The following is a 21,736-nucleotide window of genomic DNA, read 5'->3' as shown; positions in this document are numbered from 1 at the left end:
GGCTATATCACGATATGTCTTGAGCCCCAGCGCCCCCGGTACTGGGGGCAAAGGGGGTGAGCTGCAGTTTAAGCCTCAGTGAAGTCAAGTTTTTTTTTTTTTTTTAATGTAAATATGTGTGGTATCCACAGAAACCTCAAAATCTCAGCTAAAAGCTGATATAAACAATTTCTACAACCACCAAACACCACGAAAACAACAAACAATTAAAACAGCAGTTACAAAATTTTGCAAAATGTGCCTAAACACAAACAATGAAGCCACAAACTCACTTATCTTTATGTAACCAAGCAAACGACACATTGTCTAAAAGCAGAGATCTCATGGTTTCCAAAACTGGAAGTTTCATCACGTCACGACCAAAATTCACTGAACCAACCGCAAAAGAAGACCACAAATATACTTCATGTTCGATAAACAATAACATGGACTCAAACCTCCTGTGCTGTTTCTCTTGCTGAAACTTGTATAATAGCTGGTTTATTTAGTTTTCTTTGGTGTGTGGGAGACGTTCACATGTGAAGTTTTAAAATGGTCTTAATTTTGCAGTGGATGACTTTTCACCTGGTGGAATAATTTTGTGGTACTGCTGCCTTTTGCGGCAATAGTTTTACGGCATGTTTTGCAAAGTACTGCATTTTCTTCAACATCCTCCTTGTGAAATCCAAACAACAGCGAGTCTCATTCTCTCACTCATCTGAAACTCCCACTGTCACCATATTTTCCTCTATTTTGTAGTATATAAACACAGAAGAAAAACAAATGAGAACTATGACTAAAGCCTGTTTTAACATTTTAGCTATAAAATGGGGTTTTTGAGCAATCGACCTGCTGGCCAGTCTTTAACAACTTCAACTTTTCTCTGATGATGTCACAATGATCCAAGATTTGATGCGATCTTCAGACTCTGCACTTCAAACTTTACACTCTGTTCTGATTCACAGCTACACTAAACAAACAGAATCTACTTGACTTATAGGTGTGTGGTAGCTCTCAGTTTGGTGTAGGCTGTATAATAAACAGTTAAAACTCCATGATAAGCATGTGTAATTTTCTGTATCTTCCTGCCTCTTTCTCCATCTGCGTGTGTTTATCTTGTTTCAAAATTCTTGCATGCCAGTACACTCGCCTCTCTGGCTATATGTGTACACACACAGCATCTGCTCAAATTAGCAATTCAACTATACATTGAAAGCATACAAACACTGCAACACACCCATACTCAAACACACTTGCAGAGTGCATCCTATGACTCTCACATGAGTGATTAGCCACCAAGTGATTAATCAGTTCCTGATCTTAAATGACATGTTTAAAATGTAGGACTGAGGCTGTAATTAAGATGCATATGTTAATCATAATATAACTGAATTTAAATGTTAATATTTAACAATTAGAATCAATAATTAACATCTGCATGTAGAATCGCGATGTTATTGCATGCAAAAATGATATTTAAATAACTGACTGAGAAACTGAATATAAAATATGTGATTTTGTACCAGATATGGAAATTTAAAAAAAAAAAAAAAAAAAAATACAGTAGCATAGCACTTAATATTATTTTGTATTTAAATTCTGGCAGTCTGGGGAAAATGATTAGTACTGTAAATTTACCACATATAATTAGAAAATACAGTGTGAGATTGGTGCATATTGATCTATCTAGTGTTTTAAGTGCATTTTAAGTTCTTTTTGAAGATGAAAAGATTTAAATGCATAATACATGCAACTGGTAGCATCTTCATTAAAAAGACATAATTCTACCACATGATGTGAAATTAGCCAGTAAAATTTTGTACAAACAATTCTCTAATTAACTACGGAGGAGGATTAGGGCCACTGGGAAAAAAAAAGTGGGCACGTCTTTTTTTTCTTCTTTTCCTGAATTCTGAGAAAAAAGGCAGAATTCTGACTTGAATCTCAGAATTCTGGAAAAGAAGAAAAAAAAAAAAAAGATGTGCCCACTTTTTTTTTTTTTTCCAGTGGCCCTAATCCTCTTCCGTAAATTAACACTTCAACTTAACATTTTTATGTTTATTTCAGATAATCAAACATTTCCTCTGAGTAGCGCCATCTATGGGATGAATACAAATATGCAACTTTTACTCACATGCTGCGTGCACATTAAAGAGAAACTTTGAACCTCAATCATATGCCATCTTGACACCCAAATACTAGCTTTTTCTAGCTGGTCACTAGACTGATTATGTCCTACCACAAACTCCATTTGCAGTGCATAGACACAACATCAAGATTGCTATCGTATTTTCTGAAAGAAAACAAACTGTGGCCTATTATACATGAAAATGGGCCTTGCAGCTCACTCGTAGAAAAATAATAAACCAGGAAACTACCAGACATTTTGTCTGTTGTGCTTTAAGGACACACCTAACTTGGGCCAAACGTTCTACTGTGCATAAACTGCTAAAAACAAATGTTCAGCATTTCAAATTTCTTCTTTGGAAAGTTGAATAAGCACTTTTGATACTGTGATTGCAACAGAAATCTAATCAAAGTGTAATTTGTCAGAAAATGACAAGATAAAATTGATGGATAAATGTCACAGATGTGATTTATTTTATTCTTTTCATTTTTTTAAGAAGCTTGTACTTTTCATGAATACACTGACTTATGATTTTGGTGTGATTGGCAGCATCAGATCGTGGCAAATCTAATTCTAGGGAAAAAAAACATCATACAGAGTGAATTCTTATCAGTCCTGTGGTTAGACGCTAACATGGTTGTGTTTTGACAAATGTAACCTGCAAGGATCTCTTTCCTGATTATCAGGAACAATTTACCTTACAGAGGTTAAAATGGTTTTAATTACATTTTAAAATCAGCAAGCAAACACAGAGTCAGTTGCACTGGTCCACACACAAATGCATCAGACCAGGTTTAATTTGACTTAAGGGCCTGAGGGAATAATTTAGAGTCAGGTTATTCAGCACACATTGCCTTTCATGTGTTCAAAATAACGAAGCTGATCATCTGAAACGTTTTTCTGTCTGCCCGGCGGTAATGAAAGGCTGTGTATGCAAGAGTAGGTTTATACATGTATGTCAACAGGATTTGAATTTGAGCAGGGAAAACTAGCTAATCTTTTCTTTCCTAGATGCAAATTTATTTACTGCATAGCATCTACTCGCATGTTGAGACAGAAGCATGTCAATGAGACTCGTGTCTGTGAGTATCATGTAAACATCTTACCATGTCCTGAGGGCAAAATAGCTTGGAGAGGGGCTCTGTGTACCTGACAACAATGTCAAAGCACACTCATCCAAGCAAAGTGAATTACCATCATGTGGCTATCTGGTGTTCCGTGTTATCCATAGGGAGACTTAAATATTCCCATTACAGCATATTTTGCTTTGATAGGCATAATGTGCAATGTGCTGCTGCTACTTATACTGCAGATAGAAAAGACGCTCATGTAGTTCACCTGCTCATTGCTATGCTGATATTATGCAGAGTGAAGGAGAGTGAATGCTCCGCCAAACATATAATTTACTGGATGCTTTTAGCCAACGTACCTATAATGATCCTAATGTATGGTTTTTGATGCGTGCACTGCAAGATGGTTCTTTGCACTGTAAATGAATTCTTTATGGTGCTATGAAAATATTTTAGCATAAAGAGCATTTATGATGGCAGAAGGTACTACACTAAAATCATTTTTCTTCTTCTCTTTTTAGCCGGTCCCTTTAGGAGTCACCATAGCAGATCTGCATCCATCTCACCCTATCCCTAGCACCCTCTTCTGTCACACCAACCCTCTGCATGTCCTCCTTAACTGCATCTATGAATCTTCTGTATGGTCTTTTCCTCCAGCTTGGCAGCTCCATATTCAACACCCTTTTCCCAATACATCCACTGCACATATCCAGACCATGTCAGCCCTGACTCTATAACTTCGTCACCACACTGCCCAACCTGAGCTGTCCCTCTGATGTATTCATTTCTACATCTGTCCATTTTGCACATTACCACTGTTGCTGTCCTCATAGACAGACATGAGGAGTACGCTGCCTCGTGTCCCCCTTTGCTAGGTTGTTGTTGTTTTCCTAAAACTAAAAAAATGAAAAAGCATTTGCCTTGAGATCTATTCAAGTTAGTCTTTTGTGCAACTGACTTGTATTGGGGGGGGGGGGTTGTAAACTCACTGTTTGTGCATGTTTCTATTGCTGACATTGTTTGGCACCACTTTGTTCCACCAAACAACTTTTAGGTGAATTGGAATTTGTTGTTCCACCTGGGAGTTTTTTTCACAGTATGCCTTATCCTTTATGTTTAGAGCTAAATGATTTCTGAAAGATTTGCACTAAGTGTATAAACCATAATTTAAGTAAAAACATTACATGAATGAAAGGAAAACCAGTTGTAAATTTGACTTTGAAAATTTGTAGCATGTGCTTTTTGTAAATGTTGCATTTCCAGATGATTTCCACTAATGTTTTTGGACCCAGTCTTGTATGTGGTTTGTCTTGAGGGGACACCTTGGTAATACAAGATTAAGCTGAACAAAGTGTGTATGTGGCTCAGTCGTTAGGTCACACTGTTTATAGCATTTAGCTCACAGCACCACACCGAATGCTTGTATCATTCATAACCTTGCTTCCAAACAGCAGGGAAGCCAAAAAACCTCACATCTTGTGTGCCAAAAGAGCTTTCTTTAGGCACTAGGAAGGAACAGGTGCCATGTATTTCCCTGTGTCACTAGCTGGCATTTCCTCATTTTCTTTCCATCCAGGTACTCCCCCACATTTCTTCTGCACTTCTATTTCTCATTTAAATTTTTTTCCTCATCCTTTGTTTCTGTTTTTCTTAAACTCAATTTTTTCATCCACTGGAAGTTGTAAATGAAGCCTGCATAGTTATACAAGCATGAATAACCTACTCAAGTAGTGGTTTTTTTTTTCCTGTGCAAAAGCACCCACAGCTTCTAATCTCCATTCACAAAACACACACAAACACACACACATTTTCTTCTGTTCATCACTCTTTTCTCTTCTATTCTTGACCTAGAATAGAAGAGGTCTCCTGGCCTAGATTGGCTTTGGGTCAAAGCGAGACAAGGAAACAGAGAGGGAGTTAAAGAGTAAAGTTCCCTCAACCTTTCTTTCTTTCTCCCTTCTGTTGCAAAATCTTGTGAAGTCTGTGGGTCTATGAGTGAAGTCTGTAACGATGTATTGATTTAAGCCATTTGGCACGCCAATGCCAGTTGTTGTAGTTGTAGTTGGCACATATTTCTGCTTCTGCTTTGAATCATTAAATCATATCATGTCACTGTTCAAAATTAGTCCCAGAAGACCCCCTTACTTCTAAAATGAATATCTTTTTATTAATTTTGCTTATCAACTCCTTCCTGCTCACTGTCACCATGGAAGAAAGCTCATGCTGCAGTGAGAAAGCTGTGACATTCTCTAGACAGGGTCACAGACATATTTATAAGCTGCTAAAAGCAGTTTATATTTATTTGTGCAAACAAATATACAAATCAGTAGATGATGAATAATACAATTAATTGAGCCCTTCTCACCTGGGTTAAATTACACTGCAATCATACATTTCTGGCAAAACTAATCTAACTTGTGAAAAAAAAAAAGTATTTTCATCAATGCCGCACAGACAGACCATTATTTAAGTAAGCATAGCAATCACCAACTACACATTCAAAAGTATAGATGAAGAATACCTGTGGCTTTTGCTTATTCTGTATGTACGGCATAGCAATATGCAGCAAAGTTTAATCAAGCATGAAGTACCAAAATGTCGACACACAGATTTGTATTCAGAACATTGGGTAAACTCGTAAGATATTGCTGTTCTTGCATTATTGATTTTTTAGTCAATATTATCGATCATTTAAAATTAAATCCCATGTGGTCCGACTTTCTCTTTATATTCTCCTGAGCACCAAAACTTGCTTTAAATGTTTTTAAAAATCTGTGGCACATTCTTTAGTTTTAACGACCTTCTTTTTTCCTGCTTTTCTTTTTTTGTTTGTTTGTTTGTTTGTTTCAGAATCAGACATTTTGAGTCAGATTTGACAATATTCTATAATTAATTGTATAAATGTAACAACTGACTTAATTATGTGATAATTAATTAAACTATAGCGAGAACGTATTAAGGAAGATACTGAAATACCAATTTCCCTATGTCTCATTAAAGTGTAAACATCCTTTTTCTTATGTTGCTGTTGTGGATTATGGAGTTGCTCAGTTCAGTGGTAATTGAGGCTCAGTTAGGGAAGAAGCAGTGTAAATTTAGAATTGCGAAAGAAAAGGAACACAAGTGACTTCCTATCATTTAGTCATCCAAAGGCACATGAGAAGATATATTTATTTCTTCACTCTGGAGCTCACAAAATGAAGCAGCGTTATCCTTGTCTGAAAAAGTAGAGCAGCGAAAAGTTTGGTTGTAATAATTGTATCAGACACTTCATCAATGTCCTCAATAATTGGAGTGAAGTTTAATTCAGAGGTCATTAAGCATTAACAAAGTAGGACAGTCATTCACAGAGATGTGATTGCTATTTTTAATGCAGTTTCCACAAAAGCATCACTGCACTTGTCAGTTGATATCCATGAGAAAGGTGAAAAAGAGCAACAGACGTAATGATAGAAGATTGATTTGTACTGATGTCCTCAGAATGTTGACCTTGCTTGACCCAGTTACCTACAACAGGCTTGTTTTATTCATACTGTGTGAAAATGCAAAAAGGTCCACAATGCACATGACACAATGTTTAAAGGAAATCTTATACACAACATAATACCGATAAGGCTTGACACTGTGTTGAGTATGAGTATTTCCTTCTTTCCATTTTTGCATCTTTAGGTAAAGTGGTGCGTCACTCTAAATGATGTGCATTGATACAAACTGCTTAAATGCCATCTGTTACGTTCCCCTAAAAGGGTCCAGGCGATGAGGGAAAGTAACAAAAAGTGTGCGGGTCGGAAAAGGAGACAAGGAGGCAAAAGGGTTAAATCAAAGAGTTTTATTAAAGTTTCTATTAATAACTCAACTAAAAGAGACGGGCAAGCCGCTATCACCATTTAAGGAAACAAACAAAACTCAAGCGTCAGTCAGTAAACTGAAAAGTAAGTCAAAAAGAGATTAGTAACCAAACACACTCCTCTCCACCAAGCAGGAGCAAGCAATCACAAAATACAGCTCACTAGCTGCAACCACTCACATGGCTCTCTGGCCCAGAGCTCACCTTTCTCTGGGCTTAAATACCTTTAATTGCTGATGTGAGTCAGCTGTACAAAAGAAAAAGGTGGCACCTAAGGCAGGAGAGTTGGTAGGACACACCCACACAGGCAACTTCAGGAGGAGGCCCTGCTAGGGCCGTAACACCATCCTACAGGAAGGGATAGATGTACATACCATGACACTAAATGTACCACCACTGGGCTTTTTGCATTGTGCCTCATTTCTTGCCTGGTTGATTTTTTTTAGATGCTTCATTTGGGCTTTTCTACAGAGTGCTCAATGGTTACATGATTAGTAATGATCAATGGAAAGTGTAACTAGGATTAATCCTTATTTAAAACTCTTAATCCTTAATATAACACAAGTTTACTTGTGCCCAGTGAATTTTTTTTGTAATTCTTTGCCTAAAGAATGTTTCTTTTTGGTCCTGATTTGATTTTGTTTCCACACAGTTATTAACACAATCCAAAAGCATCATAGAAAGGCCTTGTGAGCCCTCACCATGCTCATTGCTTAGATCTTTTTGGGTTTACATGAAAAAATCTGGAAAAAATGAAGGTCTGAAAAAGGCCATTTCCACTTAAATTTCACTGGTCCGTTCTCTCTAGCTGTCAGTGAAACTAAATGTTGCACATCTACGAGCCATTTAGCTCAAATCAGAATAAAAAAACACTCAAGTATGATTGCTGTGTTTGTCCTTTCATAATTATTATGAAGGGAAATTACTTTGACTCATCTAGGCTAAACCAGGTCTGGCAACAAAATTCACTTTACACAAACACTGCCGAGAAGCTTTGTGTTTTGTTTTTGTGATTTTTTTTTTTTTAATTTTTTTTTTATTTCAATTATTATTTTTGTGGTTTAACAGATCTACGCAGCTCTGTGGATAAGAATACATTTTTGTCATATACTAGTCAACTCCCTTTGCGAAATATAATTTCAAGGGAATTTCCCTTTTTTGATTTTGCAGTAATAAATTCCTTTCTGCAGCATATCTAAAAGTAATGTCAATCTTAAATTAAAAATAAAGGCCTCCTGTGGAAAGCTGAGAGAGTTACAACTCAATAGAGAGTCTAATCAGCAACAGAAAAAAGGAAATTGGTGAGTGTGTGTGGGAGGGGGTGAAGGAGTGAGGGGGGACTCCTTCTTTCAAGGAGATGAAAGGAGACGGAGAAAGAAGGAACAGGGGGAGATGAAGAATCAGCCATTGTCTTGAAATGTGCCCCATGCAGAGTTTGTGATGGGCTGTTACTACATGGAGCAAGCTTATACAGCAGGCAGACCCTGAATCAAATATGAAAACCAATTCTACCAATGCAACTTCCACACTGACACTGTCTTTATCAACACTCTGAGTTCTTCATTCAGCTCACAGAGACAGACTGCAACATTATTATACATGCTGTCAATACTTTTGAAATCCAGTCTTACCTCATATAATTTCTTCAGCTTTAGGTCAGTTAAGACCAAAGATTACCTTCTGCTGATGACAGTAAATGTAACTTCAAAGCAAAAAACTAAATATATATATCTAAGGAGTAAATTTACTGAATAATTTTGAAAGCATTCATTTGAGATCTTACCACGGAAGCGTAGAGCTGCCACCCAGACAAAAGAAAAATAGAGCTATATTACGTTAAAATGTGAAAAGTTTATTGTTCTAACAATATACTTTTCATGTTAGAACAACATAATATCACGTGATTACAATATACATAATTATCACGTTTGTACAATATAATATTTCTATTGTAAGAACGTAAATTTTTTTGTTATAACATGATAATTATGTATATTGTAATAACGGGATATTATGTTGTTCAAACGTGAAAAGTATATTGTTAGAACAATAAAGTTTTCACGTTAAAATGTGATATAGCTTTATTTTTCTTTTGCCTGGCAGCTCTACGCTTCTGTATGTTACTTTCTTTCTTTCTTTCTTTCTTTCTTTCTTTATGGCTAATAATATAGATGTTAGTGAAAAACATATACAAGCCCAGCATACAAAACTTAGAGTTAAAGTAGTCCATTTTTCAGGTTTGTAGCTTGAAAATCTCCGGTGGGACAGCATGACTGGCTTTCCCTTCCTTCTCTGACCTTCTCTGACAGAAATAGTTACAGGCTTGTTAATAAAATTTGGTACTAGGTTCAATTTAACTGATTTAATGAGTTGTGAGTTCTAAGTGCTTTGCTGTGGGGTGCAGATTTTCTGTCACCATGTAGTCTTGTTCATTTAGCAACTTTTAAGAACTTTTCTCTCTCTAACTTTTTCTTTAATAGAAATCGTTATAACCACATGAAAGCTTCACTTTTTTGTGTTAACGTAATTCTGCTCTGGATTATGCAGTCAGCTCAAACGAAGCTGTTTTATAAAATGATGCAGATTAAACATTTCATTCAAAAAAGCTCTTTAAAGGAAATAGGACAGCAATTCAAAAAAACAACATGTAAAAAAACACACACAATGTTTTACCGGGAGCAGTTTCAACTGCTGCTGCTGCAAACTGGACATAAAGTGAGAGGTAACTTCAAAGGAAAGCCAAAAAACAAAACAGCGCTTCACATGCAAATTACTTGAATGTGATGTATAGAATACTGCAAATTCTAAGCCAAGCGTCTTGTTGCTTTAATTTAGACTTGCTGTTATGGACTGCACAATTCTGTGAGCTGATTCTTCATAAACTCCAAGCAGGAAAAACACTTTACAATATCTATCGTACGCATAATCGTACAGTCTGGTTCAGGTTCTCCGAGAAGAAGGCAAGCGCACAAACCCACACAAAAAAGTCAGGTTGATGTGTATGCTGTATATGCTGGATATCAGCACTACTTATTTAGTCTTTATTTCTTGCTTTTGAGACAAAACACACTTGTTCCTAGTTTCTCTAAAACCTTTAGGAGTAAACTTGCTCACGGAGGAGTAAGCAAAAATATGCATGTGTTTATTTGCTTCCTATCTGTGCTATGTGTACTTGATCCCTACTGTCCTCTTCATGGTTTAGTTTGGCAGAATCTACTGAATGATGGTTGTCCTTTGAATGCTACTTTCACTAGTGTCACTCAGTGGATTCTTAGAAAACTGCTCGACAAATTTATCACACTGTAATGTGGTTGACCGTGTGGCATATGCAAGTGACCTTTGCAGCAGCACTTTTGTAGATTTAATGAAGCAGAGCATTGCCAATATCAGGATAAAACAGTGGCCTGCACTCTTAGCCGTCAGACAAGGACATAAACATAATACTTCATTGCTTTCCAAGTAAAGGATAATTGCTTACAAGAACCTGCTTGTCATTCTCAATCAAAAAACACTTGTATTTTTTGAAGGTTGTAAAGAACAGATTTTTTTATGTTGAGTGGGCCATTCATCAACCTTCACACAAATATACTGTATACCAGCGCCAACACTGCTGCTAATGTTATTTTCTTACTGATATATGTTTTTCTGTATTATCGTATTTTTAGTCCTCAAGAGAAATGTGTAATACTTGATAATGCTAACACTTGCAAAGACATTAAGTCTGCTTTTTTTGTCATATGGCCTTCTTTCTCATCTCAGCATTACTCCATCATGATAACAATGCTGTTGCTGTGATTTTATGCTTTGTATTACTTATGTAACAAAATACTATCAAAATGCTGTTTGGGTAAAAGATAATTGAAATTCAAGCAGCACATGGTGTGTAGGGGGGTTGCTGGCTCTATCAGTGTATCTCAGTGTATCTCATTGTGCAGTCTGTTGCAGCATCTTGCAGTGGAGTCTATTAGGAGTCATTTATTTGAGCTGTATGGCAGATTGATGCTAATTGTAGCTCTGAATCCATTTACTGTCAGTAAGCAAGAAAGACGGGGTGAGAAATAAAATGGGAGAATAACCCTGATATCTGGGCAAAGCAGCTCAGTGGTGTAGACTGTGTAGTTAAAAAAAAAAAAAAAGACTACCTTTTTTTTCTTACCCAAACAAAACTTGTAAAACTTCACTTAGGTGACAATACAAAGTTTGAATGCAACCTTATATAACAATAAGATTGCCCTGTTACATCATGCCAGTACAAATCATTATGTACAAGTTATGCCCTTTAAAAACTTATAATTTTTGACCTTTGGAACATTAGAACAGAGACATTTAAGGTCAGGAGGGATTTTGTGAGTCATTGGAAAAATGGCACCTCCACAACATGTGCTATCTCACAGGAGAGAAAAGGATGAAAACAAACTGATGTCAGGTTTGTAAGGTTAAATAAGCGTAAATACATTGAAAGAAAACTAGAATGGCACAAAGAGAAACTGTGTCGTCTTAGAGAATTGTGTTTGAAAAATTGCCTTTTATTATTAGACATCTATAATCTGATGTTCAGCCTCGTGAAAAAGGGACCATTTTGGGTAACTTTGGATTTTTGATTCTCAATATATCAGTCATTTTAAAGACTAGTTGCATGAAACTGACTTATGATGTGCATTTTAGGATTATTTTTAAAATTCAATGATCCCCTCTATGGTGTGGTGTATAGTAAAGGAGATTCACATATGTACTACCTCCTGTATCCCTCGTACCATTTTGGGCCCCATTGACTCCCATTATAATCACATATTTTTGATATACTGTAATCCTGACATGTGATAATGCTTTTCTCGTGAATACCTAATAGATCTAAGCCTCTGCCTTCAAAATAAAGGAAAAATAGGTTTTGGATCAAATGAGCACAATATTAGGTACAGCACCCCCATAGACATTTTCAGTGGTTTTGAATGCAGGACATGGTTATCTTACCTTGCAAAATACATGGCAATAAAACAGCTGACCACCATAAAATAGTCTTGATGTAGTGGAACTGATATAAGAGAGTGGTGTGAATGTGATTGAGAATATATATATACTGTGTGTGTGTGTGTGTGTGTGTGTGTGTGTGTGTCGGTCGCAAACAAAACGGCCCGTAGAGCCGCCTCCATGAAGTAAACAAAGGGGGCTTGCTCCATTTTTTTTTCCTTTCTCTGAACCTCTGTCTTTGTTATTCTGCTTCATTTTGCAAATGAGCCTTGTGTTTGCTCTCAGCAAGCGAGGGGAGGGGTGCAAAAGCAGGCACGTGTTTGTTGAGCAGAGGGGGGAGGGGTGCAAAAACAGCCACCTGTTTGCTGAGCAGACGGGGGAGGGGCAGTCGTTACTCTCCCAGTGGCATGTCAACAGAGCCGGAGGAAGAGAGAGAGAGAGATCGTTTTCTATCTTTTTGGATTCAAGTGCACATTTGAAGTCTGTGAGAATAGTTTGCAGCCTGGTCTTACGAGTCATTTCTGCACAGACGCCACGAAATGCACTGACGCGCGCACGCACAACACGAAGCGCACAGTCAATTTAGGGGAGCTTGGAAGCTGTGTTCATCGTGCAAACAGCACATTATTATCGTAACTGCTGCAAATGTTAGATATATATAAGATATGTCCTGTCTGCAAAATCTACCCATCTTGTGGTTCATGCTATAAAATGTAAATTACATCTTTGTTTAGTTTGTTGTTGAGTTTGTTCAGATCAGTTCAGTTTGTTTTGTTTGCAATAAAGTGTTATTGTTCCAATAATAGTAATGCATCCAAATTAATGTTCTGATTGTGGCAGGATGAATGTTATCCCTCGGTCCAACCCACTTTCAGCCTGGCGCATTAGGGGGCGCTAGTATAAATAGTGGCCATTTGAGTGTCCCTGGATCGCTTGCCTGTGACCTCCTTTTTGGTCACCTGACTTCCTGTTGGTGTTGCTGAGCTTAGTTGCGGGTTACTTTTCCGAAGCCTCCATCGCAGCTGGTCGTAGCTGTAGAAGCCTCCTCTGAGCCATTCTGCTTACGTTTTATGACACGGCTTACTTGGAAGTGTGGGCCTGAGTTTTGCGCCAAGCTACGTGAACTGAAGTGCTGCTGCTTTGCTTTGCTTTGCTTTGCTTTGCTTTGCTTTGCTTTGCTTTGCTTTGCTTTGCTTTGCTTTGCTTTGCTTTGCTTTGCTTTGCTTTGCTTTGCTTTGCTTTGCTTTGCTTTGCTTTGCTTTGCTTTGCTTTGCTTTGCTTTGCTTTGCTTTGCTTTGCTTTGCTTTGCTTTGCTTTGCTTTGCTTTGCTTTGCTGCTTTGCTTTGCTTTGCTGTGATGCTTTGCTTTGTTTTACTTTATTTTTACTGTCTGTTCCGGCTGCGAAGTTTCTTTGCTGCTGCCAGCCTTTAAAGTGGACGTCGGCGTGAACAACGGCCATATGCATGCCACGCGGGTCGGCTGGCGCGCATACTGATTGACTGACTGGATAATTAACTTATAGCCGTGCAGACGGCAAGTTGGAGCAATACGGCGATTCCGTTTGCTCCATATTTTAGAGTTTTACCCAGATTGTATGTTGTTTTACTGTTGTTTGATTTGTAGTTTGGATTTTGTTACGCCACTGGTGGGAGGCCCTTTTTCTAGCTGTAGATCACCAGTGTGGTCCTGCAGTTGGGTTATCCCCAGCGCTGCATATTAGTTTTGTTGTAATATATTAAATTTTCTTTGTTTCTTTTATTCAGATGCGGAGTGCCGACGTGGAGGAGACCAGGGTGCCTTGGTGGTGGGATCCTCTGAGTGTACACACCTGCCTTGTTTAATTTATAGTGTGAGTGTGTGATAGTGTGCTGCACTTGTGTCTTGGTGTATTTTCTTCTTTTTTTTTTGTTTTGTGTGTGGCATCCCTGCCCTCCACTGGTAAGCCTCAGCTCTGAATACCTTTTTAGCATACTTATACACTGATATTTATGACTGTGCTTTTAAACGTTGTTTTAATTAATAAATTGTCAATTTATTTTATCATCGAACCTCGTCTCTGTATTGAGTATAACAAACCTGACTGCCTTTTTGGTTATTTAGTGTTACTTCCAGTATTCTCTGGGTGAAATTCCCAGGGTGGCGTTGTCTTTTTTTTAAACTGAAGAGTATTTACTTTATTTCCACCTCGTGCTGCCACAAACTTGGCGTTGTCGACAGGATATACTCTTTAAAAACAGAGACGTGTGTTCCTTTTTAATTTTTTATTATCTGGTGTAACGTAAACTGTTTTTAAATTTTATTTTGTACAGGATAAAAGCAAAGCAGCAGCTACTTTGGTGTGGGATTCCACAGCTGTGTTACAGAGATGGAGGAAGAGTTACAGGAACTCAGGGACTTGATCGCGCAGCTGAAAGCAGACAATGAGAGGCTGCGTCAGGAGAGGGCTGTTGAGTCAGGTACTGGTGCTACACCTTCTACTTCAACCGCATCATCTGTTAGCCCCAACTGCTAGTGTCTCTGTAGCAGAGAGACTAGTTTTTGTGCCCCGTGACAGAAAATGCCCTATGTTTAGAGGAAAATCAGGTATAGGGTTGAATGAATGGTTGGAAGAAATAGAAGCTTGTGCTAGGGCACGTCATTTGTCTGTGGCTGATAAAGCATTTTCCTGTTTGACCACCTGGAAGGGGAAGCACGTGAGGAGATCAAATATCGCTCTAGTGCAGAGAGGACTGATCCCGCTAAGATAATCACTATATTGCAAGAACTTTATGGCTGTTCAGACTCCTATGTAGCATTGCAGGAAGCTTTCTTCTCTAGAAAACAGCAGGAAGGTGAGACACTGCAAGAGTTTTCTCTCGCTCTCTTGGGTCTTATGGAAAAAGTTAAATCAAGTGCCCCCAGTGGCATGCCCAATGCTGATGTTTTATTAAGAGATCAATTTGTTGAACAGGTCTTAGACAGTACCTTGCGGCGGGAGTTAAAGCAGCTAGTAAGGAGGCAGCCAACACTAACATTGCTAGAGATTAGAGGGGAAGCTATTAGGTGGGAACGTGAAGGGTTGCCTAGTGGTGTTAGACATAGAAGCAGTTCTGTCCCTTCTGTCTATGGCATTCAGTATGGGGTCCATAGTGGTCCTTCAGGAATAGCCCAGTCCACCCATTTGTCTGAGATGAGTGAGATGAAGGAATTGTTAAAGCGCCAGCAGGAGCAACTTAATCAGCTCACTCAGAGCATTGCTCGATTGCAGGGCCCCATCGAATGTCTCGCTCAGGACGGAGCGATTCCATTATATGCCGGCGTTGTCAGCAACCTGGACATTTTGCTCGGGAGTGTGATGGGGAACGTGTTCCTCGTTCCCGGCCTCCTTCGCAGGCTCCTCTGCATAATCGCAGGCACTCTCCTTTAAATCGGCTTGGAAAACTAGCACCCTCCGTATTGCCGAGCCACAGTTCGGGTGGGGTGTCTATTGGCTCAAGGGTTGTTTCTAATGGTCCAGAGGCAGTCTCCAAATTAATTTCATCCTGTCCGCATATAGATGTGGACATGGGCGGTATAAAGGTACCTTGTTTGGTTGATACGGGGTCCATGGTCTCTACCATTACTGAAAGCTTTTTCCGCCAGCATTTTGAGTCCTGGGGTCAAGAGCGTCTCCAAGCTTGTCATTGGTTGCAGCTTAAAGCGGCTAATGGTTTGTCCATTCCCTACCTTGGCTATATCGAGCTTTTAAGTGTAGAGCTCTGTGATAAGTTTCTTCCACAGTGTGGCGTGTTGATCGTTAAAGATCCTCCAGGTGCAGGACCTTCCACGGTTCCGGGTGTATTGGGGATGAATGTCATTCGGAAGTGTTACCACGAGCTTTTTGGGCAACATGGTGAAGCATTGTTTAGTTTGGGCTCTGTCACAGAGGCCCCTAAACCCCTGTGCATGCGCTGCAAAAGTGCCATGATGTTAGTATAAGAGCCCCACTGGATTTGTCTGGCCATGTGAGAGTGAGAGGTAAGCGAGCATGTTGCATTCCGGTGGTGTAATGAAAATAGTGGCTGCCACCTGTTCTGAGCAATATTCAGGTGCCACCGTGTTATTTGAACCTAATGATGTTAACTTGCCTGCTGGACTTTTAGCGTCCCCTGCATTGGTTCGAGTGGTTAGAGGTACTGCATACATACCAGTTGTTAATGTAGGGACCACGGCAGTCTTGCTTCATCCCAGGACCGTTATAGGGACCCTGGAAGATGTTCATGTGGTCAGTTTGCCTGCTGGTGTGACAGAAATACCCCTAACATAGCCACAATGGCATCTCACACTGCCACTCCTACTGTGCAGGATCAGATGGAAGGAATTGATTTGTCTAAACTGTCAGCAGAGGAACAGGGACAGGTGAGGTCTCTCCTTAACAAATACAGCTCGGTCTTTTCTGCTCATGACACTGATTTGGGTTGCACTAACTTGATCTCCCATGACATTCCGCTCTTAGATGATATCCCGTGCGGCAGCGTTATAGGCGCATCCCCTTCAGAGTATGAGGTTGTGAAAGAGCATATTAATCAGTTACTAGGGGCCAAGGTGATTAGAGAGTAGCAGCCCCTATGCTTCTCCCATCGTGCTCGTTAAGAAAAAGGATGGCAGCCCCGCATGTGTGTTGATTATCGGCAATTGAACAACAAGACAAGGAAAGATGCATTCCCCCCTGCCGCGCATTGAAGAATCCCTAGATGCGCTGACTGGTGCCCGTTGGTTTTCCACCATGGATTTAGCAAGTGGCTACAATCAGGTCCCAGTTACGGAAGAGGATAAGCCCAAGACTGCCTTCTGTACTCCTTTCGGCTTATTTGAGTGGAACCGAATGCCATTTGGGCTCTGTAATGCCCCTAGCACCTTCCAGAGACTAATGCAACGCCTTTTCGGTGATCAACAGTGCCAGTCTCTGCTTCTCTATCTTGATGACATTGTAATCTTCTCATCAACAGTACAGCAACATCTTGAGCGGCTGGATGTGGTGCTAGGTCGGCTTCAGCAGGAGGGCTTGAAAGCAAAGCTTGCCAAATGTGCCTTTTTCCAGCGGGAGGTTCGCTACTTGGGCCACGTCATCTCCGATCAGGCGTCTCCACCGACCCTAGCAAGGTGGAAGTGGTGGCTAACTGGCAGCCTCCTAAGACTGTTTCGAACTACGCTCCTTTCTTGGGTTTGCCAGCTATTATCGCCGTTTTCAGTAGAGGGTTTTGCTAAGTTGGCGGCACCTCTGCATAGACTGGTGGCAGAGTGGGAGGCAGAAAATCAAAGAAGAGGTCAGAGCATGGTGTAGCGGAGAACTGGACTTCAGAGTGTGCTCAAAGTTTTGAGGCATTAAAGACTAAACTGACAACAGCACCAGTGCTTGCTTATGCAGATTTCTCTTTGCCTTTTATTTTAGAAGTGGATGCCAGCCATGGCGGCCTAGGGGCAGTGCTCTCCCAGGAGCAGGGAGGTAAGGTGAGGCCAATAGCCTATGCCAGTCGGGGTTTGAGGCCTACTGAGCGCAATATGCTAAATTATAGCTCAATGAAGCTGGAGTTTTGGCACTTAAGTGGGCCATGACTGAGAAGTTTAGAGAGTACTTGTTGGGCCACAAGTGTATTGTTTACACCGACAACAATCCTCTTAGTCACTTGTCTTCTGCTAAACTTGGGGCTACTGAACAGCGCTGGGCAGCTCAGCTCGCTTCGTTTGACTTCGACTTAAAGTACAGGTCAGGAAGAAGTAATAAGAATGCAGACGCTTTATCTCGCCAGCATCCATCCGATCCTGAGGAAATTAAAGCCATGGTTCCTGGTACAGCCTTGCCTGAACCTCTTCAACAAGCCTTGCGGCTGGGACCAGCTGAGGTATCCCAAGCTGCCATTACAGTTTTGCCCCATCTCACTACTCCTGATCTTCATACCCTCCAACAGGTCGACCCAGTGATAAAGGAGATCCTGGTGTTCTGGAGACGGAAGCAGCGACCCAGCTTTGAGGAGCGGCAGCAGCTTGCCCCACCTGCTTTGGTGCTGCTACGACAATGGGATCGTCTGATTGAAAGGGATGGAGTTCTGTACCGTCAGGTTCATCGCCCTGATGGTGCCGAGGTGGTACTTCAGCTTTTGCTGCCTAGTGCACTAATTGAGCAGGTGTTGACTCATGTTCATCAGGACCACGGCCATCAAGGTGTGGAAAGGACCCTAGCGCTTCTCCGCTCACGGTGCTACTGGCCAGGTATGTCTGCTGAGGTAGCTAGCTGGTGTCAGAGATGTGAACGTTGCCAAGTTGCAAAAGACACCCGACCAGCAGCTCAAAGTTTCATGGGACATTTGTTGGCCTCTCGACCAAATGAAATCTTGGCCATTGATTACACTCTGCTCGAACCCTCCCGGAATGGGCTGGAGAACGTCTTGGTAATGACTGATGTTTTCAGCAAGTATACATTGGCTGTCCCCACTCGTGACCAATGTGCTGCTACAGTGGCCCAGGTTCTCGTGACTGAGTGGTTTTCGAGTTTGGTGTACCTGCCCGTATTCATTCCGATCAGGGTCGTAACTTTGAAAGCTCCTGATCCAGCAGCTCTGCAAGTTTTATGGTATTGAGAAGTCCCATACTACTCCTTATCATCCGGCTGGAAATGGTCAGTGCGAACGTTTTAATAGGACTTTGCACAATTTGTTGCGGACCCTGCCAGTATCCAGAAAAAGAGACTGGAATGTATGTTTGCCCCAGTTACTCTACTGTTATAACACCACTCCCCATCAGGCTACTGGGGAAACTCCATTCTTATTGATGTTTGGGCAAGAACCCAGGTTGCCAGTGGACTTTCTGTTGGGCAGAGTACCGGACCCCATCAATGGAGATGTGCACGAGTGGATTCAGGAGCATCAAGCCCGGCTACAGGTTGTACATGAAGGAGCCAAGGAACGACTGCAATTGGCTGCCGACCGCAGAAAGAGGCACCATGATAAAAATGTGAAAGAGGCGCCATTGAACGACGGGCAGTTGGTGTTCCTGCGCGCGATTTGAGTGGAAGAGGAGATGTAAAATCCAAGATCGATGGAAACCAGCGGTATATAGAATCCTGAAGGCACCTAAAGGAGGTGGGGCAGTATATACCATTGCACCTGCAGATGATCCTAGCAGTGTGAAGCATGTTCATCGTACCTTGCTGAAGGCTGTGGTAATGGCACCTACACCATCAGAAGGGCCTGCTCCGTGCGGTAGCCCACATGGACCAGAAATATCATCCATGAGAGCCAGAACATGACTCATCAAGTGACAGTGACCTGTTATTCCTGAGCATAGGAGCTCCTCAAGTAAATGTTTCACCATCTTACAGCCCAGTGGCAGTGATTCCAAGTAGCTCTGAGTTGTTGCTCCCGCCAGAAGATCGAACTTCCGATGTTCCAGCCACTTGTACAGTTACTCCGAGTGCAGCACCAGTTCCATCTAGCTTTCTTCCTGTTCCCACTACGAGCTCTGATACAAGACATATTGTTGTGCGAAGAACCGCACGGTCCACGGCCGCCAGCATTCAAACATCCATCATCTCCCAAGACCAACAGGGGAGGTGGCACAAGGGGCTGCAAACTCTATTTCTGAGCTTAGAATACATACTGTCTCCGCATTTTTTAGGCCTTGGGATTAACCTGGGTGTCTTTGTAATCCATCGTCGGGGCGACGATGCAAAAAGGAGGGGTAGATTGTGGCAGGATGAATGTTATCCCTCGGTCCAACCCACTTTCAGCCTGGCGCATTAGGGGGCGCTAGTATAAATAGTGGCCATTTGAGTGTCCCTGGATCGCTTGCCTGTGACCTCCTTTTGGTCACCTGACTTCCTGTTGGTGTTGCTGAGCTTAGTTGCGGGTTACTTTTCCGAAGCCTCCATCGCAGCTGGTCGTAGCTGTAGAAGCCTCCTCTGAGCCATTCTGCTTACGTTTTATGACACGGCTTACTTGGAAGTGTGGGCCTGAGTTTTGCGCCAAGCTACGTGAACTGAAGTGCTGCTGCTTTGCTTTGCTTTGCTTTGCTTTGCTTTGCTTTGCTTTGCTTTGCTTTGCTTTGCTTTGCTTTGCTTTGCTTTGCTTTGCTTTGCTTTGCTTTGCTTTGCTTTGCTTTGCTTTGCTTTGCTTTGCTTTGCTTTGCTTTGCTTTGCTTTGCTTTGCTTTGCTTTGCTTTGCTTTGCTTTGCTTTGCTTTGCTTTGCTTTGCTGCTTTGCTTTGCTTTGCTGCTGTGATGCTTTGCTTTGTTTTACTTTATTTTACTGTCTGTTCCGGCTGCGAAGTTTCTTTGCTGCTGCCAGCCTTTAAAGTGGACGTCGGCGTGAACAACGGCCATATGCATGCCACGCGGGTCGGTCGGCTGGCGCGCATACTGATTGACTGACTGGATAATTAACTTATAGCCGTGCAGGCGGCAAGTTGGAGCAATCTGGCGATTCCGTTTGCTCCATATTTTAGAGTTTTACCCAGATTGTATGTTGTTTTACTGTTGTTTGATTTGTAGTTTGGATTTTTGTTACGCCACTGGTGGGAGGCCCTTTTTCTAGCTGTAGATCACCAGTGTGGTCCTGCAGTTGGGTTATCCCCAGCGCTGCATATTAGTTTTGTTGTAATATATTAAATTTTCTTTGTTTCTTTTATTCAGATGCGGAGTGCCGACGTGGAGGAGACCAGGGTGCCTTGGTGGTGGGATCCTCTGAGTGTACACACCTGCCTTGTTTAATTTATAGTGTGAGTGTGTGATAGTGTGCTGCACTTGTGTCTTGGTGTATTTTCTTCTTTTTTTTGAGTTTGTGTGTGCATCCCTGCCCTCCACTGGTAAGCCTCAGCTCTGAATACCTTTTTAGCATACTTATACACTGATATTTATGACTGTGCTTTTAAACGTTGTTTTAATTAATAAATTGTCAATTTATTTTATCATCGAACCTCGTCTCTGTATTGAGTATAACAAACCTGACTGCCTTTTTGGTTATTTAGTGTTACTTCCAGTATTCTCTGGGTGAAATTCCCAGGGTGGCGTTGTCTTTTTTTTAAAACTGAAGAGTATTTACTTTATTTCCACCTCGTGCTGCCACATTATCAATTATTGACCTATTCAAGGCTGTAATAACCTCATGTCAAATAATCTATTTTGCAACAAATTTTTTGAAAATATTGCATATTATGGTCCCCCCCCCCCCAAAAAAAACCAGGGGTTTTTATGACAATAAAGCCATAAAAACCTAAAAAATATTTAAAAAAAATTATGAAAAACTTTATCTGTGGATAGGTCTGAAGTTGTTTAAAAGATCTGATGTGAAAAAAAATGAAAAAAAAATTCATATATGATATTGCTATATCACCTTTTGGATGGGGACCATTTTGGGTAACGAGGGACGTAGGAGGGTGTAAATTTTAAAAACTCTTATTGCTCCAAAAATAATAATGCATCCAAATCAATTCTGTTATGAATTCTTTACCTATTCAAGGCTCTAATAACCTCATGCCAAGTAGTTCCATTTGCAACTATTTTTTTGAAAATATTGCATATTATGGTTTTTTACCCCCCAAAAAACAGGGGTTTTTATGACAATAAAGCCATAAAAACCTAAAAAAAATTAAAAAAAACTTATGAAAAACTTTATATCTGTGGATAGGTCTGAAGTTGTTTAAAAGATCTGAAGTGGAAAAAAAAAAAAAAATCATATATGATATTGCTATAGCACCTTTTGGATGGGGACCATTTTGGGTAACGAGGGACGTA

The 21,736-nt window shown here is 40.6% G+C and overlaps 1 long non-coding RNA gene across 1 annotated transcript; it reads left to right on the top strand.

Moving 5' to 3' along the window:
• Positions 1-19,813: 19,813 nt before the first annotated feature.
• On the top strand, positions 19,814-20,722 carry LOC120435049. The gene is made up of 2 exons (XR_005609487.1): positions 19,814-19,885; positions 20,636-20,722. It is a non-coding gene; the product is annotated as an uncharacterized LOC120435049 (long non-coding RNA).
• Positions 20,723-21,736: the final 1,014 nt, after the last annotated feature.

The sequence above is a fragment of the Oreochromis aureus genome, linkage group 19 (assembly GCF_013358895.1).
Source record: "Oreochromis aureus strain Israel breed Guangdong linkage group 19, ZZ_aureus, whole genome shotgun sequence".
Lineage (NCBI taxonomy): Eukaryota > Metazoa > Chordata > Actinopteri > Cichliformes > Cichlidae > Oreochromis > Oreochromis aureus.
The sequence above is the reverse complement of the archived record's forward strand: the minus strand, read 5'-3'. Positions and strand labels throughout refer to the sequence as shown.